A 21,784-nucleotide genomic window follows, 5' to 3' on the forward strand; every position below is an offset into this window, starting at 1 on the left:
CTGTTTCACATTTTTTTTTTTTGCTGCTGCATTGTATTATTCTGTGTATAATTTTGTTTTTGAACTCTGTAAATGTTTTTGACATATTACGTTTTCTGTCATGTTATGCTGTAGGGTTAATTATGTTACCATAAACCAGTCATTATCTAGGGGGTATATGATTTAAATGCAGGACATTAATCTTTGTTCATCAATTTCAGAAAGGAATGATGATTCTAAGAAATAAATTTAACATAAATGGAAATTTCACCTACGGAATAAACGAAAGGAGGTGCAATAACTTTATGAGGGAGAGTAAAGGGATCAGGATTAACAAGCATTAACAAGACTATACTATACTCATCACAGAATAGCAGTCTTAACTAATTTTTTCTTTCAGAATACAAGGTGATTGATGCAGGCTGTCAGAGAGAACTACACATCTTAGTTTTAGTGATGAAATATGCTAGAGATAAGGAATAGTTATGTAATGAGTAATGAAGTGATTTTTTGCAGATGATAGTGAATACTGATGAATAATGATGAAGGAAATGGTATTATGAATAATGAAGTTTTTCTTTACAGGTGATGATAATGGTGAAGTTATGATGATATGGATAATGAAGTTTTTTTTTTACAGATGAGGATAATGTTGAAGTAATGTATTTATGCTACGTAGTTATTTAAGTATTTGTTGCAGTTTGCTTTGACAGCAGGTGTTATATTGCATAGTAGGATGACGGAAAGTTTTGGAAAGGACAGCTATGGAACACATTTTTATACACATTTCACTACCTGTTAATTCGAAGTTCACTACTTTTCAGCATAGTGTGCGTTTCTTCTTTCAGGTCAATAATCCGTTTTTGTATTTTTTCCCGGAGAAGTTTTTCATGACACTTACTAAACCTGTTACTTATTATACCTGTTCTAGTACTTGCATTTTTATATTTTTACCCATTTGTGTCTATCGTTTATAAATGTGATCACATGTACTGCGTTGTTACATAATCTTGCTACAGCTGACTCATGACGAATGACGTTACCTATCCTCATTTGCAGCAATAGGTCAAAAGCAAAAAGTATTATGCCTCAGCAATTAATTATCGATCCCAACGCAATGCATTACTACCAAAAAATGTATTACCAGTCCCACATAATGTCACTAGTTTATGATAATTCTGAATAATACTGATCAACTATGAATAGCATGTCACTTGAGTAATGACCTCTTAATGAGACTATATTCAAAATAATGCTTTGTCACTAGCTAATAACTGCCACTGTTTATTGTAATGATACCACTTATAATGCCCGTGATTATTAATGATTTGACTGTAATTAACTGATTTTAATAATGACTTTGTAATGGTCGGAATACTACTGAAGGAGGAACACTGTTTATTGTAATGTTACCACTTATAATGCCTGTGATTATTAATGATTTGACTGTAATTAACTGATTTTAATAATGACTTCGTAATAATCTGAACAATACTGAATGATGATTTTATTCAATACTTGCTGGCCACTGAGTGCCAATAATTAATGTCACTCCACGAATTGTTATTAATTATGCCATTGATTAGCTCTTGTTTCCAATGTTGATACTTTGTTGTTGGAAATGAATGTGACTGTTTCATAATGCTTTGTAATTAGGAAAAGACTAATGATTCTTAATAGATTGGAATGACACATAATTAATTAACTATGGTACTGTTTAATAATGCTTTGTAATTAATTAAGGCTAATAATTCTTACTATATTGAAATGACAAATGATCAATTAATTAACTGTAATTAGACAAATGATTAATTAACGACAAATGATTAATTAACTGTAATTATACAAATATTTAATTAACTGTAATTAGACAAATGATTAATTAATGACAAATGATTAATTAACTGTAATTAGGAAAAGGCTAATGATTCTTAATTATACTCTGTAACTGGAAAAGAATGCGATTATTTAATAATGCTTTGTAACTAGGAAAAGAAGATTACTGATTCTATGTAAAACAATTAATGAACATTTTTCTGTAATACTACATACATGGTACAGAAATGTTCAATAACTGGGCTATGAATGCCGCACACTACTACTGTAATTGACAATATTATGCGACTTAATGTCCTTCACCTTATGAGCTAACTACCCTGAATTACTGCAATGTCCATTTGTCCTGTTTATCCTAGTGATCATGGAGCACTATCTTTGGTTTTGCACTAATTCTACGTTGGTGTGCCTTGTAAGAGTGTGGTGTTGACACGACATGCTGTCCACCACCGTGAGCAATGAAGACGTTATTATGGTCCCACTGTTTGGTGTACCTAATGTACTGCCAAAATGAAAACATGGAACATTACTACGACAGTTCAGTGTCTTGGCTACACTGATAAATTCTGATGGGGAAAGAACTTCAAGTTGTGTCACTTGGTGTTGTACTTCTGTGGAAGATATGGACTTTCAGAGCAGCTGTGTGCAATCTAAAGTGCTACAACCATGATGCAATCCTTCCCTTTCCTATCCTGATTCTTGCCACATAGTTCATAGGTTATACATTTTTCGATTCGCTGAACTCCAATGCGAATACACTTATGTCACTTGTCAATATAATATTTTTGCCAGTCTGTTCATTTGTTCTGAATATGCTAAAGAATTTTTTCAGTGCCTGTGCACTTTATTATCTGTCAAATAATTTGTATATACTTTTCTGATTTGCTACTATGTTTTGTACTCACTTTTTGTCTTTGTCTGATATATTTTGTACTTAGTGCGTGTGCACAACATTTACTTTATGTACTACATCTAATTATTCTTGCCAGTCTGTTTATTTGTTCTGCATATGCTAAAGAATTTTTTCAGTGCCTGTGCACTTTGTTATCTGTCAAAAATTTTGTATATACATTTTTCTGATTTGCTACTATGTTTTGTATTCACATTTTGTCTTTGTCTGGTATATTTTGTACTTAGTGCGTGTGCACAACATTTAAATATTCTGTAAGTTGTAGAATTTTGTTAATTAAAGAAAAATTTTGCCGCGCTTGGCAAGTCCAAATGACTCACCATCGCTGCCAAATTTTTGCCCCCCCAGTGGAGGGTTATGAAACACGTATGTAACGCAGCAGCGATGGCGAGGCATTGTAGCATCTGTGACCAGAGAGTATGCGCTTAACCGCGCGAGTGTTGCGAGCGGTTCTCGGTCAGTCAGTCTGTCGTTGCGAGTCTGTCAGTTCAGTCGTTGCGAGTCTGTAGCTCGGTTTAGTCGTCATGCAGAGCGGTCGGTCAGTAGTAGCAGCCCAGTGCGGTTGTGTGATGTAGGCGGTCGGCAACACTGGTCAAGATGGTGAATAAGGTATACCATTAATTAATATAATCATTAGATAATGTAAAAAATTTATTTATTGTAATTATTCTCCAACAAGTTCCCCAATAATAATTTTTATTTCAAAAGCATTTTTTCAAAAATTTAATTTTTTATTGAACTAAAGATCTCGTTGCACTTCCCATTTCATTCCACTTCTTTTGAAGAAAAATTTCACTAGAATCAAAAAAAAAACAGAATATTATTATTTGCAATGCAGTTCCTCCAAGCGGTGCGCAACAACAAGAGCAGATATGTGACATCCATTTATTCCGAGGTAAGACTTTTATTCTGATTGTTTTACACAGGGCCAAAGACCGATATTTCGGTTTAATTAAATTTTCTTATCACTGAATGGACTTTAATTTTTCATGAGGAATTTATATTTGAGTCAGATTGCGAATTTCACATTTTTGTTGCCATTGTCAGTACATTTCATTGTGGGCAGGTTACGCTTAGAGCAATGTCCATCAGCATTTCTAATTAGCATCGTCCTTTCTTTAAAAATTTTGTGGGGAGGTTACACTTGGCTCCCCATTTCTATTAAGTATTGTCCATTCACTTTCTTTTAAAAATACGGTGGGGAGGTTACAAAGTCCGCCGCTGTAATGGAATAGCAAGCAGCAGCCGCGGCGCCAGAAGACAGAAGTTAAAAGGTATTTGAAGTCTGGTTTTTACATACCCGGGTGACTCGTGAGGACGGGAAGGAGACGGCCTCACCTCAGCAGTCACCTGTGAGCTGGGATAAAGACCTGACAGCCGAAGACTGGCAAGCGGGAGTCCGTGGTTCGAGTTCGGGACACTGGCCTTGCCCCGCCGCGCCGCTCCGCTGGTCGACGCACAACACACGCGGCCGCTTAGAGAAGAGAAACACTAGGACGCCACACCCAAGGTATCATCCGATGCACGACTTCGCTCGCAATAGTTAAACCGGCCACCTCGCGCTGCGCGTCTCCCGTCAGCTGGGCGAGACGGCGACACGAGATACACACCGCTACGCGTAATCAGACGCCGCCGCTGCCGCCGCCGCCGCAGCGGAAGACTTCACAACGACACAGCTGCCGCTCTCCGAACCAGAACATCCCGTAAGATACAGTTGTACAAATCTTCAATAAAAGTTATCTTATGTAAAAATGATGTTTCATTCGACCTCATACCCGAGCCAAGGAAGAACCCACCATGCCCACATGTTGTTAAGAGAGAAAAGTTAATTTATTTAATGCTTTAGAATGCTCATCCTGACAATTGACAGCATCCAAAGAGAAAACCCAGTTACATTGAGTGACAGAAGTGTCACATTTAGTAACACAACTGTTACATTTGATGTCAGAAGCCGTTTTAGTTGTTACAATAGAACTTCAATCGTCATCATCAGCTACTCATTTCATGTAAATATTCTCTTCTTCGAAGCCTATATATACTGTCAGTCTGTTACGGTATATAAGAACTCATAATTTTGCGCAGAATGTTGCGCTCTGACTTCTCGGCTTCTTTTAGCCCAGCTTTTCCCGACATTTTGAAGCATTCATACTTGATACAAACATTCGGCTTTGATCACTAGGTTATAGTGACTGAGTTTAGCTTTTCTGGATATTGCCATTTTTTTGTATAGGACATGCGTCATACGAAAAACAGCAGCCACCTTCGCTTGTCTGCTGCCGTTGGCTTACCTGTAAGGCTGCACATATAAACAATCATGAACCTGCAGTGAAAGCCGTTGCCTTTGGCAGAGCATCCAACAACAACAACAACAACAGCAGAACTACACATAAAAATAACGTCCATCACAATGAGGTTAAGGCTAGAGAAAATTAAAGGGATAACCGTATCGGACTTCTAACTATCGTGCAGGAAATCTAAAGAGAATATTAATTTTTGGAGAAAAATTTAAGCTGGCATTATGAAACACTGACTCTCAGCTTTATTTCTGATAGTGACAGTGCTTTAGATAAAGGCGTGGAGAACAAAGAAAGGAAATTAAAATACGAGAGAGGATGTTGATTTGCTGTTTTGTATCAGCTATTGTTGAACAAGTAGTCACTCTTATTTTTTCCCAAAACACCAGATTGCACCAGGCATGTAAGATTCAACGACTGTGTAAACGCCGTACACGCAGCTACAGGAAAGGATCTTTGTTTGCTGTTTTGCGACAGGCTTAGTTAAACAACGTAATCTTACTTATTGTTCAGGTACTATTTACTCATTCCAAGGCTTTATCATCGCATCTGTCACTTTCCATTCGCCAACTTACAATCTCCCCTCCTTACATTTTTTGCTCACGCTTCATTTCAACAGTTTAGTTTGTGGCGATCAGACTTGAATAAGGGATGGCTGACCGTCTTGCCTAAACCGAATATGTGTCTCTGTACTTTATTAATGTTCCTCAAATTTAAATGGAAAAACTGTTGCTTCCGTAGGATAACAGCATCGTACTTACTATTTACTCTGTTTAGTAACTTCCTAAATAACACACTTGCCTAGTTATGAATATTATCGTATTAACAGTCACATATATTCCATTTCACAATGAGGTTTGTCATTGCCATATTGCAGTTCCAAATTGATCTTTCGCACTACGACAGACCATGATAGCATTAATAACTGTTCAGGTGATAATATGTTCGCCAACGGAAACCATTCGTTAAGAATGGTTTCGTGTTTAATTACGAGCACCCTCCGTGAGTATACCAAATAATTACTCACTCTTGCCATACCAATGGACGGTCCAGACTCAGATGAGCCCCCTCCGTGAGTATACCAAATAATTACTCACTCTTGCCATACCAATGGACGGTCCAGACTCAGATTTCATCATGTCAGCAAACTATTCAAAAACATTATGGTGAGACGCAACTGCACGTAATTGTTCTGCGCAAAACCCAAACTACGACTCCAACTTCAGAGTCTGGCATGTGCTGGTAGTGCTTGGGAATTTCTGAATTAACAACAAGACAATGCCCCGGCTGGAGAAGGCACGCAATTTTCTACGTCATATCACTGCTGATAGGATTACCCTTACATCCCCCACCACTAGAATTTTTTCAAAAAAAAAAAAAGTCACCTTTTTTTGAAAACTAAAAAAGAAACTAGAAAATAAATCCTAAAATTTTTTGATTCAACAAGAAGATCGTCATAAAAACAAATATCTGCGCACTAATAAATAACAATGGTTTCCCCCGCGTAAGCCATCATAACAGTAATACCATAAAAATATCAGGCATACTTCTCGTTTTCTTAAGCCCTATACCTAAAGTAGCAATCTGTTTACATTTCTGTTGGTACAAGTGCTACATAGACATATTACGCACAAGGAAATCAGTCTCATCCAAGACAACAACAAAATATGAAAAACATCTTATCATGTTAACTTTAACTTATAGTAAAGAACCTTAGGACTCTACATAAAACACAGCATTCTTTCCTCAAATGAAAATGAAAACAGTTTATTATCATTATGTCTATAAGATAACGGAGAAAACAAGACCCAAGAAACTTTTACTACTTTATTGTCAGTATTCCTACTCATGGAGAAGACCACAAACAGAAAATATATAACTCAAGAATGGTCTAGTAATGTATATGATGTGATCAGAGTTTAAGTTTTACTATCCAGCGTGATACCAATACATAGACAAAAGTTTGTTTTAATGTAAAGTTTCCACACAGAGATAAAAATATGATTTTATAGTTAATAAACGTTCTAAGATGAAGCAGTACAGGTTGTTATTAGTGACTGAAAGAAAATACTGCGCTCCTTCGCTGTACAAAACTCCAAACCACACGCACGCTCGGTGATAGATGAGTGTAATAGCTGATTTTGACGTCTGTTACCGGTTGAGACCGCTAAGTCTTGGTCTGCTACAAATGCTATGTGCATCGCTGTGTAACTCCAACTCTGCTGTCATGGTTGGCCGTACCAACGAATTTGATAAGATGGAGGGGGAACAACATTTAGAATATGTTACGCCATATCTCTGGTTGCACGGACGATTGTAAATCGAATTTAAAATTTCCTATAGTTTGCCTTTAGACCAGATTTTCCTAAATCGCTTTAGGCAAATGCCTGGGTGGTTCACTTGAAAGGGCACAGCCGACTTCCTTCTCCATCCTCCCCTAATCCTACGGGACCGATGACATGGCTGCTAGGTCCCCTCCCCCGAATCAACCAACGAACCAAATTTACTTTTGAGAGCAGCAAGGTGTAATATGCCACTCGGATTGAACTTAACAAATTTACAGCTATTTACAAATCCCACTTGGCGGGTCTCCTTTCACCCTTATTCCAGTCTGACTTGCAACACACCTAACTTCGTTCTTTTGCTTCTTGTCAATTGTTTGTTCTACATTCTGATCAACATTCTACTGAAACTCCATTAGCACTGTATTTAAAATATCTGTCTTTCTTATCATGTCTCCTAGCTGTAGAATTACTTCTTCCTTCGGTTTAGTACGTACTTCTCTCTCATCTAGTTTTCTGGCGCACTTTTCGACCTCTTGTTGTACCTTACTTAAACGTGTATTATATGTACTTTCGACCCCAGTGACCTATTCGTATATGGCCGCGTGTTATATTTCCTGCTCCCGTTTGAGCTCAGGGATTACCATTTGTTGCCCTTTTTTAAGATTCGACATAACCTTCTCTTGGCTTTCTTTGAACAGTTTCAATTCAACTGCGGTTTTTCCCGACTCTCCTCTAATACCTTCCTATATTCTCTCGCAATTTTCTCTTGATTTTCCTTTAATTCATTCAGAGTTTTCCCTAGACTTCATCTCTTTGCTGTTTTCTCGCAACTTTCCATGAAAGCTTTTTATTCTTTCGTGGCTTTGTCTTGATTCCCCCTAAATTCCGACTTTAATTTCTTCGCTGTTTTCTCTTGACCTTTCTTTATCATGTTGAATTGCGTCACTATACCCAACCGACTGATACCTTAAGAAGGCTTACACTCTGTTTAGTTACTCAGCGCGGTTCTCTCTAAATTTCCAGTTTTTGAATCTGTTGCGTCGAGGTTTTACTAGCACATACCTCCATCGTTAGTCCCTTGTCCAGGTAATTATCCCTTAGTCACACCCTAAAACTGGAAGCTTTGAATCCTGCTCCATCCTATTTTCCCTCTTTACCAAGCCAAGCTCCCACAACACTACCTAGTGGGATTTTCTCCGTTACCGACGACATTTTTACAATTGAACATCAAAAGTACAGAACACAAGCCTGTTTTCTTCCACACAGATTTGGTTAGGCGCCAAAAAAAACGCCGCTCCCTGCGCTTATCGTGCTAGTCGTCTTGAACTGCTGTAATGAAAGATACTGTAGAGTGCCCAACGTGGCGTCGAATGCAATTTTTTTTTTTCGTAGAGTGCCGTCTCTAACATGGTATTTTCGGCGATGGCACACGGTTTTACCCTTGCGGCGATCGGACGTGAGTGACGAGAACGTACGTCCCGCTTTCGTCTACTTCTACGTAATTACTCTCCTATTCACAATGAAGTGCCTGGCAGAGGGTTCAATGAACCATATTCAAGCTGTCTCTCTACCGTTCCACTCTCGAACGGCACGCGGGAAAAACGACGACTTAAATTTTTCTGTGCGAGCCCTGATTTCTCTTCTTTTATCGTGATGATCATTTCTCCCTATGTAGGTGAGTCCCAACAATATGTTTTCGCAATCGGAGGAGAAAACTGGCGATTGAAATTTCATGAGTAGATCCCGTCGTAACGAAAAACGCCTTTGTTTTAATGATTGCCACTCCATTTCACGTATCATGTCTGTGACACTATCGACCATATTTCGCGATAATACAAAACGAGCTGCCCTTCTTCGTACTTTTTCGATGTCATCCCTAAGTCCCACCTGATGCGGGTCCCACACCGCACAGCAATACTCCAGAATAGGGCGGACAAGCGTGGTGCAAGCAGTCTCTTTAGTAGACCTGTTGCACCTTCATAGTGTTCTGCCAATGAATCGCAGTGTTTGGTTTGCTCTACCCATAATATTATCTATGTGTTCGTTCCAATTTAGGTTATTTGTAATTGTAATCCCTACGTATTTAGTTGAATTTACAGCCTTCAGATTTGTGTGACATATCGCGTAATCGAAATTTAGCTGATTTCTTTTAGTACTCATGTGAAGAACTTCACACTTTTCCTTATTCAGGGTCAATTGCCACTTTTCGCACCATACAGATATCTTATCTAAATCATTTTGCAAGTCGTTTTGATCATCTGATGACTTTGCAAGACGGTAACTGACAGCGTCATCTGCAAACAATCTAAGACGGCTACTCAGATTGTCTCCTATGTCGTTAATATAGATCAGGAACAATAGAGGGCCAATAATACTTCCTTGGGGTACGCCGGATATTACTTCTGTTTTACTCGATGACTTCTGACAGGAAATCACGAATCCAGTCGCACAGCTGAGGCGATACTCCGTAGGCACGCAGTTTGGTTAGAAGACGCTTGCGAGGGACGGCGTCGAAAGCCCTCTGGAAATCTTAAAATATGGAATCAATTTGACATCCCCTGTCGATAGCACTTATTACTTCATGAGTATGAAGAGCTAGTTGTGTTTCACAAGAACGATATTTTCTGAAACCGTGCTATGTGTCAATAAACCGTTTTCTTCGAGGTACTTGATAATGATCGAATACAGTATATGTTCTAAAACCCTACTGCAAATCGACGTTGGTGATGTAGGCCTGTAATTCAGCGGATTACTTCTACTTTCCTTTTTGGGTCTTGGTGTGACCTGAGCAATTTTCCAGTCTTTAGGTACGGATCTTTCTGTGAGCAAGTGGTTGTATATAATTGCTACATATAGAGCTATTTTATCACCATACTCTGAGAGGAACCTGACTGATATACGATCTGGACCGGATGCATTGCCTTTATTAAGTTATTTAAGCTGCTCCGTTACTCCGAGGATATCTACTTCTATGTTTCTCATCTTGGCAGTTGTTCTTGATTGGAATTCAGGAATATTTACTTCGTCTTCTTTGGTGAAGGAGTTTCGGAAAACCGTGTTTAATAACTCTGCTTTAGTGGCACTGTAATCAGTGACTTCACCGTTGTTATCGCGCAGTGAACGTATTGATTGCGTCTTGCCACTGGTATGCTTTATGTATGACCAGAATCTCCTTGGGTTTTCTGCCAGATTTCGAGACAGAATTCCGTTGTGTAAATTATTAGAAGCATCTCGCATTGAAGTACGCGCCATATTTTGAACTTCTGTAAAACTTTGCCAATCTTGGGGACTTTGCGTTCTTTTAAATTTGGCATGCTTTTTTCGTTGCTTCTGCAACAACGATCTGACCCGTTTTGTGTACCATGGGGGATCAGTACCATCACTTATTAATTTATGTGGTATATATCTCTCAATTGGTGTTGATACCATCTCTTTGAAAACATTCCACAACTTCATCTTCGTGCCGTCGCTAATTGTTACGCCGGAATCACGTTTCTTCTCACTAATCTAAGCCGGGACTGACGAGAGCATTCCTTTTTAACTTTTCTACGTCTACATTGCTTGCTATTAAAATTGCAAAAAAACTGATGACAGCATACGAACAAAGTCAAATTAGCATGAAGTGTGCAACAAGGTTGGCTACACACTAATCAGCCCGAACATTATGGCCACCTCCGTAATAGCTGGTATATCCACCTTTGGCACCGATAACAGCGACGACGCATCGTGGCCAGAAGCAATGAGGCCTTGGTATGTTGCAGGAGAGAGTTGGCATCACATCTGCACACACAAACCACCTAATTGCCGTAAAGTCCAGGGAGGTGCGATGAGTTCTGACGTCTTATTCAATCACATCCCAGATGTGTTCGATCGGGTTCAGATCTGACGAGTTGGAGGGGGGGGGGGGGGCAGCAGCATAATAATTGGAACTCGAACCACTCTGTCACATTCCTGTCCTTGTGACACGGCGCATTATATTGTTGAAAAACGCCACTGCCGTCGGGAAACATGACTGTCATGAACGGGTGTACGTGGTCTGCAGCCAGTGTTCGATACTCCTTTGCCGTCGTGGTGCCTTGCACGAGCTATACTGGACCCATAGACGCCCACGTGAATTTTCTCCGCGAGCTTGTCTCTGTCCGGTAGCACAGATGTCAAGGAGCTATTCCCTGGAAGACGACGGATTTGCTTACTCCCAAACGTACCATGAAGAAGGTATCGGGATTCATCAGACATGCAAAGCTCTGCCGCTGAGCCAACATCCAGTGCCGACGATCACGTGTCCATGTCAGTTGTAGTTGCTGATGTCGTGGGGTTAACAATGGTGTATGCATGGGTCGTCGGCTATGGAGGCCCATCGTTAGATGTGTTCGGTACACTGTGTGTTCCGACACACTCATACTCTGCCCAACATTAAAGCCTGATGTAAGTTCCGCCATAGTTCGTCGCCTGTTCTGTTTTACCAGTCTGCCCAACTTATTACGTCCGCTATGTGTAATGAGGGATGGCCGCCCAACCCCACGACGTCTGGACATGGTTTTACCTTGGTTTCGCCACGTGTTGAAGACACTCACCGCAGCACTCCTCGAACATCCGGCAAGTCGTGCAGTTTCCGGGAAGTTCGTGCAGAGTCTCTGGGCCATTGTAATCTGCCCTCGGTCAAACTCAGATCACGCTCCTTCCCCATTCCACACACGAACAGTACACTCGCTGATACTACACGTACCGTGCGTGTGTGTGACTAGCGGTCATTCGTCGCCAGGTGACGCTGCTATCGCTTGGATGGATTTATATCGATAATGGGTGGGTGGTCTTAATGTTTGGGCTGATCAGTGTACAAATATTAGCATTTCAGCACAAAGTATAATGTATAAGGTAGGAATAATGTCATCAGCATTCTGTATATAACGAATATAAAGAGAACTGTATTACCGGCCGCAAATAGTATTTGAATGTTGGTTGTTTGTAAGAAGTTCGTTTTACATCACATGAAAACTAGAAACGCCTTACAGTACATATCAGAATTCAACAGCTGCAGGATCTTGCTTGGCCTATCGAGACTGTTCTAAACTGTTGCGAGATACGAGGTGCGACAATAAAGTAATGAGACTGATTTTCTTTGCAAGATGTGGCAACCCTGCAGGCTTGCGTAGGCACAATATCTTTGACCTTGGTCTATATGCTGCTTCTAGTCCATGCAGCACATCAATGCAACTGCTCAGTCGTGAGTTGTGCTGTAATAAGTTAACATGTGTTTGTGTCTCTCGTCACGGAAATGGAACCGAATAATATTGTGTAACAGTATGCCATTTCTTTTTGCGTTAAAATGGGTGAAATCGCAACGACAACTTACGGTAAGCTTCTGAAGGCTTTTGGAGAGGAGTTTATGTCAAGAGCTCAAGTTTTTCGTTGGCATAAAATGTTTAGTGAAGGTAGAACGAATGTTAAAGACGAAGACCGCAGTGGACGGCCATCAACCTCACGGACGGATGTCAACTTGGCCAGGGTGCGTGAACTCGTACGATCTGATCGAAGATTATCCGTGAAAATGATTGCAGAAGAACTGAACATCAATTGAGAAACGGTTCGTCTAATAATAACTGAATATCTTGGTATGAGAAAGATTTGTGCAAAAAAGGTCCCCAGAAATCTCACACCACAATATAGAGAAACACGGAAAAATGTGGCAGCCGATCTGTTAGAGCAGACGGAAATCAATCCAGAATTGTTGAGCCGTGTTATCGCTGGTGATGAAAGTTGGTTTTTTCAGTATGATCCAGGGACAAAACGCCAAAGTTCGCAATGGTGCTCAAAGGGATCACCCAGACCAAAAAAAGCTCGCATGTCAAAGTCAAAAGTGAAGCGCATGCTTGTGTGCTTCTTTGATTCCAAGGGAATTGTCCATAAAGAGTGGGTGCCTCCTGGACAAACAGTTAACCAATATTACTACAAAGAAATTTTCGAAAGACTTCGTAAAAGAGTTCTTCGTGTCCATGCCAACATTGCTGGTAATTGGATTCTGCATCACGATAATGAGCCATTCCATACTGCTCTCTCAGTACAGCAATTTTTAACCTCAAAACAAATTTCAGTGCTACCACAGCCACCTTATTCACCAGATATCACTCCGTGCGACTTTTTTCTATTTCCAAGAGTCAAGACGTCGGTCAAGGACCGACAACAACACAAGATGTCCAAAAAGCTGTAGAAAGGGTCTTGGAAAATATTAAGAAGATGAGTTTCAGAAATGTTACCATCAATGGCAGAAGCGCTGGAAAAAGTGTGTGCAATCAGAAGGGAACTACTTTGAAGGAGACAACACTAAACTTGACTAAAACGGTAAGCAACATTTTTTCATCAGTCTCATTACTTTATTGTTGCACCACGTATTGCTACTCACATTTGTCAGAATCCCACCACTGCCATGTGATTATTGAATAAATAGGCTGAGAAGAACAGTACTCAAGATCTCATTAGCTCCACGTGACTAGTGCCTGAGAGAACAATTAGGATTGCTCAGCCACGCCACATTAGTCATGATACGGGCTTGTTTGCAGCAGGTATTCAGATGGACAATGTGACGACGTTTGAAGCACCACGAACTGCCAGCAAGGCGATCATTGTGATGGTGTCTTTTGACGTTGCATTAAAAAGGCGCACTGACAGTGTTAGGCACAACGAGGGTACACACCACATCTGGTTCACACAGTCGGTAATTTGGACAGCAGCCTTTCATTTTCGACGTTAAGGCCAGTGGCTATGTCCTGTCTTTGAAATCTTCACTACGTTATCTTTCGACACGATAACGCTGTGTTGTTCTGACCTACCTCACTACGGAAGGTGTTCCATTGTTGCCGCTCCTAAAGATCTTTCACCCACTGGCAACGTCTACTCATGGGTTGCCGAGAGACTGGCATGCTACCGTTTATCAGCAACTACGATTGATAAAGTCTGGCATAGAAATAAAGCAGCATGGAATGATGTACGAGTATATCTCACTGGCTCTCATTTAAGCACAGTTAGAATCTGTGGACAGATAGATAGAGCCATTGTTGCTGCCAGAAGTGGCGGCTCTGTAAGCACACTGTACAACAGTATTTAAGATTTTATCGAAATCCCGTAACTGCCTCCCATTGCGATGTATATGTTTGAAATTTGGCTCAAAGATGCCTTCAAACTACGTCTGTAGTAGTACAAAAGTGTGGCGCCCTGCAACGTCGCCCTCGGACTCGGCGACGCTTGAAACAGCAGGGTGTCGACACATGTCAAAAGAAGGCCAAAGCTCGGAAGTTTATGTGAGCTGTAAGGTGGGTTAATGATATCGCATTGGCACCAAATTACACCACCGTTCTGCTTAATGCTATTGTGTATGAGGGGCGTTTGAAAACTCCGTGCAAAAATAAAAACTACTTACGTGTTTGGGGTAAACCTTTTTTATTTTTCGACATAGTCTCCTTTTAGACTTATACACTTTGTCCAACGCCGTTCTAATATGTTGATTGTTCAAGTCTGCAAAATAGCTATTAGTTGCTGCAATCACCTCCTCATTTGAATAAAATCTTTGTCCTGCCAGCCATTACTCCAAATTGGGGAACAAATAGTAGTCTGAAGGAGCCTAGTCTGGAGAATAGGGGGGATATGAAACAAGTTGGAATCCTGTTTCCATTAATTTTGTGACCACAGCTGCTGATGTGTGTGCTGGTGCATTGTCGTGATCGAAAAGGACTTTTTTGCGCTCCAATCGCCAGCGTTTTTCTTGCAGCTCGGTTTTCAAACGGTCCAATAACGATGAATAATATTCACCTGTAAAAGTTTTACCCTTTTCCAGATAGTCGATGAGGATTATCCCCTGCGAATCCCAAAAGACAGTCGCCATAACCTTTCCGGTCGAAGGAATGGTCTTCGCCTTTTTTGGTGCAGATTCTCCCTTCGTAACCATTTGTTTAGATTGTTGTCTCAGGATTGTAGTAATGTATCCATGTTCAATCGCAGTGACGAAACGACGCATAAAGTCCTGCGGATTCTTCCTGAACAGCTGCAAACCATCCTTGCAAAACTACACACGATTCCGTTTTTGGTCAAGCGTGAGCAATCGCGGAACCCATCTTGCGGATAGCTTTCCCATGTCCAAATGTTTATGCAAAATATTATGTACCCGTTCATTCGAGATGCCCACAGTACTAGCAATCTCATGCTCCTTAACTCTTCTGTCATCCACCACCATATCATGGATTTTATCAATGATTTCCGGAGTCGTAACCTCCACAGGGCGTCCAGAACGTTCAGCATCACTTGTGCCCATATGGCCACTGCGAAAACTTTGAAACCACTTATAAACTGTTCTAATCAAAGGTGCAGAATGATCGCAATGTTTATCAAGCTTCTCTTTAGTCTCCTGAGGGTGTTTTGCCTTTCATAAATTAATGTTTAATCACCACACGAAATTCTTTTTCGTCGATTTTTTGACATTTACTCGAATTTCTTGATTCACACGAATGCCAAATACAAATAAATAGACCAATATGGCTGAAGCTTGGTGTGCGTTCTTTCCAAAGATGCTACTAACTAAACATGACCTCGATACGCGCCGGTGGTGTAATCTCTCGGACTTTGCACGGACTTTTCAAACGCCCATCGTACGTGTCACGCGGTGAGAAGGTCGTCACAGTCCCTCTTGACGTCTTTGTTATGGAGATCAGGACCACGACACACAGCGTTGAAATACACGGTTTTCTTGTTGGTGGCGGAGGGAAACATTGCAGACACACCGCCGCTCAGGATCGACACGAAAAAGCCTCAGCTGGTGGCATAAAGAGCGTCAATGAAGCACCCTTTTTCCTGGGGCATTGATTCCTTCACATTTCGCGGTCGGAAACGACATTTCGCATTGCGATGAGCAACAGGAAGATTTCTTCACTGTCTTTGACACTGCTTACACCCTCGGACCTTTCAACGCTTCTTTCGGGATATTATGGCGCTGCATCACCATTCAACATGATTGCACCCCTTTGGAGTGCAGCGCGACCTCAATTTTTGCTCCTGTGTTCAGGATGGAACCATAGGGAGCGTTCAGAACCATTCAACGAAATTTGACCGCGACCGGAAGCAGAAAAGGATACTGCTGCTTCTTCAGCCCTTTTGTTTTCCGCCCTCCTGTGGCGTGATTACGTGGGAGCGCAACATTAGCATGTGCGTGAATAAAACGGCAAAGCTTCTCTCTAAGAAGCCCCTCCCCCTCAAGTTCGACAACACCCTCGGTACCACCCACACACCTCTGTTGAGCACATTAGGAATGTACCTTCAGAAAGTTTGTCACCAAGTCTGCCTGGGGATGTTCTAGCGCCTGACGTTTAGGTAATCACTTCCATACCCCTTGGCTGGGAGCTAGAGTAGCCGCCAGGCCGCATTAGTGTCAAAAATGGCTCTGAGCACTATGGGACTCAACTGCTGTGGTCATAAGTCCTCTAGAACTTAGAACTACTTAAACCTAACTAGCCTAAGGACATCACACACATCCATGCCCGAGGCAGGATTCGGACCTGCGACCGTAGCGGTCGTGCGGTTCCAGACTGTAGCGCCTTTAACTGCTCGGCCACTCCGGCCGGCGCATTAGTGTCATTGTTTCTGACAGGTACATGTGTAACGTGCTCAAAAATGTCGCGTGGGAAGCCCCGAGGGTATTGCCGAAATGAGGATTTTAGAGCAATCCTTTGCCGTTTTTTTTCACGTACATGTTAATGTTGCACCCTCACATGATCACGCCACAGGAGGGCGCAAAACAAGAAGGCTGAAAAAGCAGAAGTATCGAAACTTCCTGGCAGATTTAAACTGTGTGCCGGACCGAGACTCGAACTGGGGACCTTTGCCTTTTGCGAGCAAGTGCTAATTCTGCAAGATTCGCAGGAGAGCTTCTGTAAGGTTGGAAGGTGGGAGGCGAGATACTGGCAGAAGTAAAGTTGTGGGGACGGGGCGTGAGTCGTGCTTGGGTAGCTCAGTGGTAGATCAATTGCCCGCGAAAGGCAAAGGTCCCGAGCTCGAGTCTCGGTCCGGCACACAGTTTTAATCTGCCAGGAAGTTTCATATCAGCGCACACTCCGCTGCAGAGTGAATATCTCATTCTGCAAGCAGAAGTATCCTTTGCCACTTCTGAACGCATTCAAATTTCGTTGAATGATTTTGAACGGTCCCCATGTTTCCAACCTGTACACAAGAGCGAAAATTTCGCTCGCGCTGATCGCCAAAGCGGCGCGATCATGTTCAGATGGATACAGCCCCACAATATCCTGACAAAAGGGTTGAAACGCCCGGGCGCAAGCAGTGTCAAGGGTTGTCAAGAACATCGTCCTGTTGCTCATCACACTGCGAAATGTCGTTTTCGACGGCAAAACGTGAAGGAATCAATGCACCAGGGAAAGCGATGTTTCATTGACGCCCTTTATGCCACTGCATGAGGCCTTTTCGGGCCGATTCTGAGCGGCGGTGTTTCTGACAAGGGGACACTCCATACTGTAAATCACGGATTTTGATACGCTTCAAGTATGTTGTAGAGGCAGGTAGTACAAGAAGCGACTGTTGTACGTACATTTGGAACTTCAACTGCAAACCACAAACGGAATTAATATTTGAAAAAATTAATAACTGATTACATCTTTATAATTTCACACACCTTACTCTGTATGTTGATATTCTTTGAAATAAAATTGAAAAATTCAGTTTATTTTGAAAAAAAGGTACACGAGCAGGATTCGAACACGGTACCTCCAGCACGGTAGCCGTGAACCTTTACCGCTACACTACGCTGACTTGCTCAAAGTACATGTAATGTTACGAATATAAAAAGCGTGCAGTGAACTTCAAAATCGATTTTCTCAAAAACCAAGGGCTGCCGCTAAAAAACCGGATAGCCAGGTACTCAGGGTAAGTGCCTCTTCAACATATTTGAAGCGCATCAAAGTCCGTGATTTACAGTATGGAGGGTCCCCTTGTGAAATGTTTTCCTCGTCCACCCATAAGAAAATCGCGTGCTTCAACGTTGGGGGGCACGGTTCTGTTCTGACCGGCATTACAGAGACGTCAAAAGAAGGGGTGAAATTTGAGTAAGAGGGGCTCTGACGACCTTCTCACAGTGTGACTCGTCCACGGTAGCACTGAGCAGAATTGTGGTGAAATTTGATGCCAATGCGACATCATTAACTCACCTTACAGCTCTCACTAAATTTTGAATTGTGGTCTTTCTTTCGCATATTTTTCTATTTGAAGCGTCGCTGAGTACGAAGGTGACGTCGCAAGGCGCCACTCTCCTGCACCGTTACAGAGGAAGTTTGAAGACACCTTTGAACCAAATTTCGAACTTACGCGTTGCAATGGGAGAGAGTTACGGGGTTTCAAAAAGTAATCCTTTAATTTTGTTGAGGAGTACACCTCCAAATCATCTATATCTTTCTAGTGTACTGTGTACGCACAACAAGTAAAATATGCTGCTGTTTCGTTGTATGCAATTTCAGTGGCCAGCAGTGTACGGTGTTCTGCGCAAGCCATTTTTCGGTGTGAGAGGAGGATACTTTCGGTACCCCTGACCCCTAAAGCCTAGTCCACACCTGAACAATGTCGTACGTTATTTGTTGTGGGTCTCCACACTACAAGAGACAGTTTTGTTTTGTTATTATAAAGGGGTTTACAACATTATTGTGCTTGCTGCATCTGATGTCAAATACAGTTTCATATTTTCTTGGATGCGGGGTGACAAGGAATAATTTCTAACAACGGAATCGTTAAATATACAATGTTTCATGAAAAAATAGATAATAGAAAATTACGTTTGCTTCAGACCACCCCATTGCCATGGAGAAAAAAACTCTATTCCATTCGTGTTTTTAGTAGATAATGCTTTTCCTCTGCTACGAAATTTGATGAACACACACTTTAACTACAACAACTGATCATTATCACTTGCTGACAGAATATTCTATTATAGTCTAAGTCGTGCACGTCGCATTATTGAAAATATTTTCGGTATATGGCCCGAAATTTCGAGTTTTACTGAAACGTATAGCAGCACATCCCAGTAATGTGGAGACAATGGTTCTTGCAAGTGCATATTCGTATAATTTTTTACGACGCCATTCAAAACCGAATTACACTCCTGGCTCGCTTGACAAGAAGGATTCTGATGGGAACTTCATAAATAAAGCGTGGAGATTAGAACTGCAAGAATCACAACTTATAGGGCTACAAACTGCACCGAGGATACCTGCAAATGAACTGCAGCAAATCAGATGTGAATTAAGAGGTTACTTCGTGCAGTATCATCTAAAGATTCAGTGCCTTGACAGGATAAAAGTACATGAAAAAAAACATACGTAAGCTACCTTTTCCTATTCTTGTTCTGTACTTCTTAAACAATAAATGCGATTTGAAGTTCGTAACAATTATTAAAAAAAAAGAGTTCAAATGTGTGTGAAATCCTATGGGACTTAACTGCTAAGGTCATCAGTCCCTAAGCTTACACACTACTTAACCTAAATTATCCTAAGGACAAACACACACACACACACACACACATGCCCGAGGGAGGAGTCGAACCTCCGCCGGGATCAGCCGCACAGTCCATGACTGGAGCGCCTAGACCGTTCGGCTAATCCCGCGCGGCGTAACAAATATTAATTTAATATTCTCCTACATTGTAGTTTTCTTCATCAGAGTTGCGAATTCTTCGTAACTGATTGGTAGATAGGAAAAACATGAGAGGTTAATACAGGGTGACACAGAATAACGGGAATGTTAGAAATGAGTAGTGGCAGCCATGGGGTTCGTGACAGTTAGCGAGTAAACAGTCCGCCATTCCAGTAATCATGGATCAGTGGAACGGACAACAGTGTGCGTTAGCCACAAAAATGTTTGGTAGCGTGGTAGAGGGAGTTTCGACGTTTTTATTATTTAGCGCGTCATGATCCGTTCCGTGGACACACGCGATAAAATGTTGGATCAATAACTTTGAAGAGACTGGATCTGCCCTCAAGATGAAACCAACAGGGCGACCAAGAAGTGTGCGTTCTCCAGGGAACATTGTTGTTGTACGCGAGTCTGTCTTACGGAGCCCACGCCGTTCAGTTCATAAGCAAGCAGCAGTGGTTGGAATGTCCCGGGAGAGTGTGCGCAGAATTCTTCATCTTGATTTAAAATTTCATCCGTACAAACCACAGACGGTGCAACAATTGAAGGACAACGATTACCGGTTACGATTAGGATTCTGTCAACAAATGATAACAAAAATAAACAATGACGATGAATTTCTAAACAAGTTGTGGATGTCAGATGAGGCACATTTTCATCTCACAGGTTATGCGAATAAGCACAACGACTGTTACTGGACAAACACAAATCCTAATGACGTTCATGAGCGCCCTTTAGGCGCTAGGAAAGTGGCAGTATGGTGTGGTGTTTCATCACATGGGATTATCGGACCGCGGTGTTTCGCAAATGAACAGGGAAACACAATAAGTGTCAATGCCGATCATTACGTGGAGATGTTACGAACTTTCGTTGCACGTGCATTGAACAACTTTCCAAACGTTCAAGAAGCCTTGTTTCAACAGGACGGACCGACATTACACACTGCACGGCAATCAAAGGCATATGTGCGACAATTGTTTGGCAACCGTGTGATCTCACGATTCGGTAACATTCCCTGGCCCACTAGATCGCCAGATTTATCCCTTTGTGATTCTTCCTTGTGGGGCTACCTCAAGCGCAAAGTCTACACGACTTGACCAAGAGCCCTGGATGAGTTAAAACAGAGAATTCGGGATGCAATTCACAGTATCCCAGCTGAGATGTTGCAAGGTCAATGAGGAATCTCAACAGCAGATTTCACGAATGTATTCGTACAGGAGGGCGCCATCTAAAGGACGTAATTTTTAAAAAATGATAAATTCTATAAATGTTTCGTAAATGGCAAAACTGTAAGGTTTCAATTACTATGAATGCTATTTCTTTCCTTCATCACTTCTAGTTTTATTGGATTGTGGAAATGTTCCCGTTCTTCTGTGCCACCCTGTATGTGAACCATGAACTGCTTTTTAGGAGAAGTTCCACTCTTCCCACTTCCCAGTAATTTCTTGTGTTCCATCCAAAACTGTATTTCAAAGTGTCAATGTTTCTCCGTTTCTGCTTTTAAAACGGCAGACTTGTCCGACAAACATTGTAATACCTGTGTTCATCTGTCGCAGTTTCTCTATTCAATAAGTGCTAATACGTACAAGCAGTTTTTGATTTGAAGATCTTCAAATAGCTCCAAAGTAGTTTCAGCTATCCACATACTGGAAAACATAAAATACATCGGCGCTAGATAACGACAATAACATTGACGACTACGTGCCAGACTGAGCCAATCTTGCCCTGAGCACGTCCACACTTGCAATGTTGCGCAACATTGTTTCAAAGTATCGCGTTTCGATGGGATTCAAATCTTATATCACTTT

The sequence above is a fragment of the Schistocerca piceifrons genome, chromosome 2, assembly GCF_021461385.2.
Source record: "Schistocerca piceifrons isolate TAMUIC-IGC-003096 chromosome 2, iqSchPice1.1, whole genome shotgun sequence".
Lineage (NCBI taxonomy): Eukaryota > Metazoa > Arthropoda > Insecta > Orthoptera > Acrididae > Schistocerca > Schistocerca piceifrons.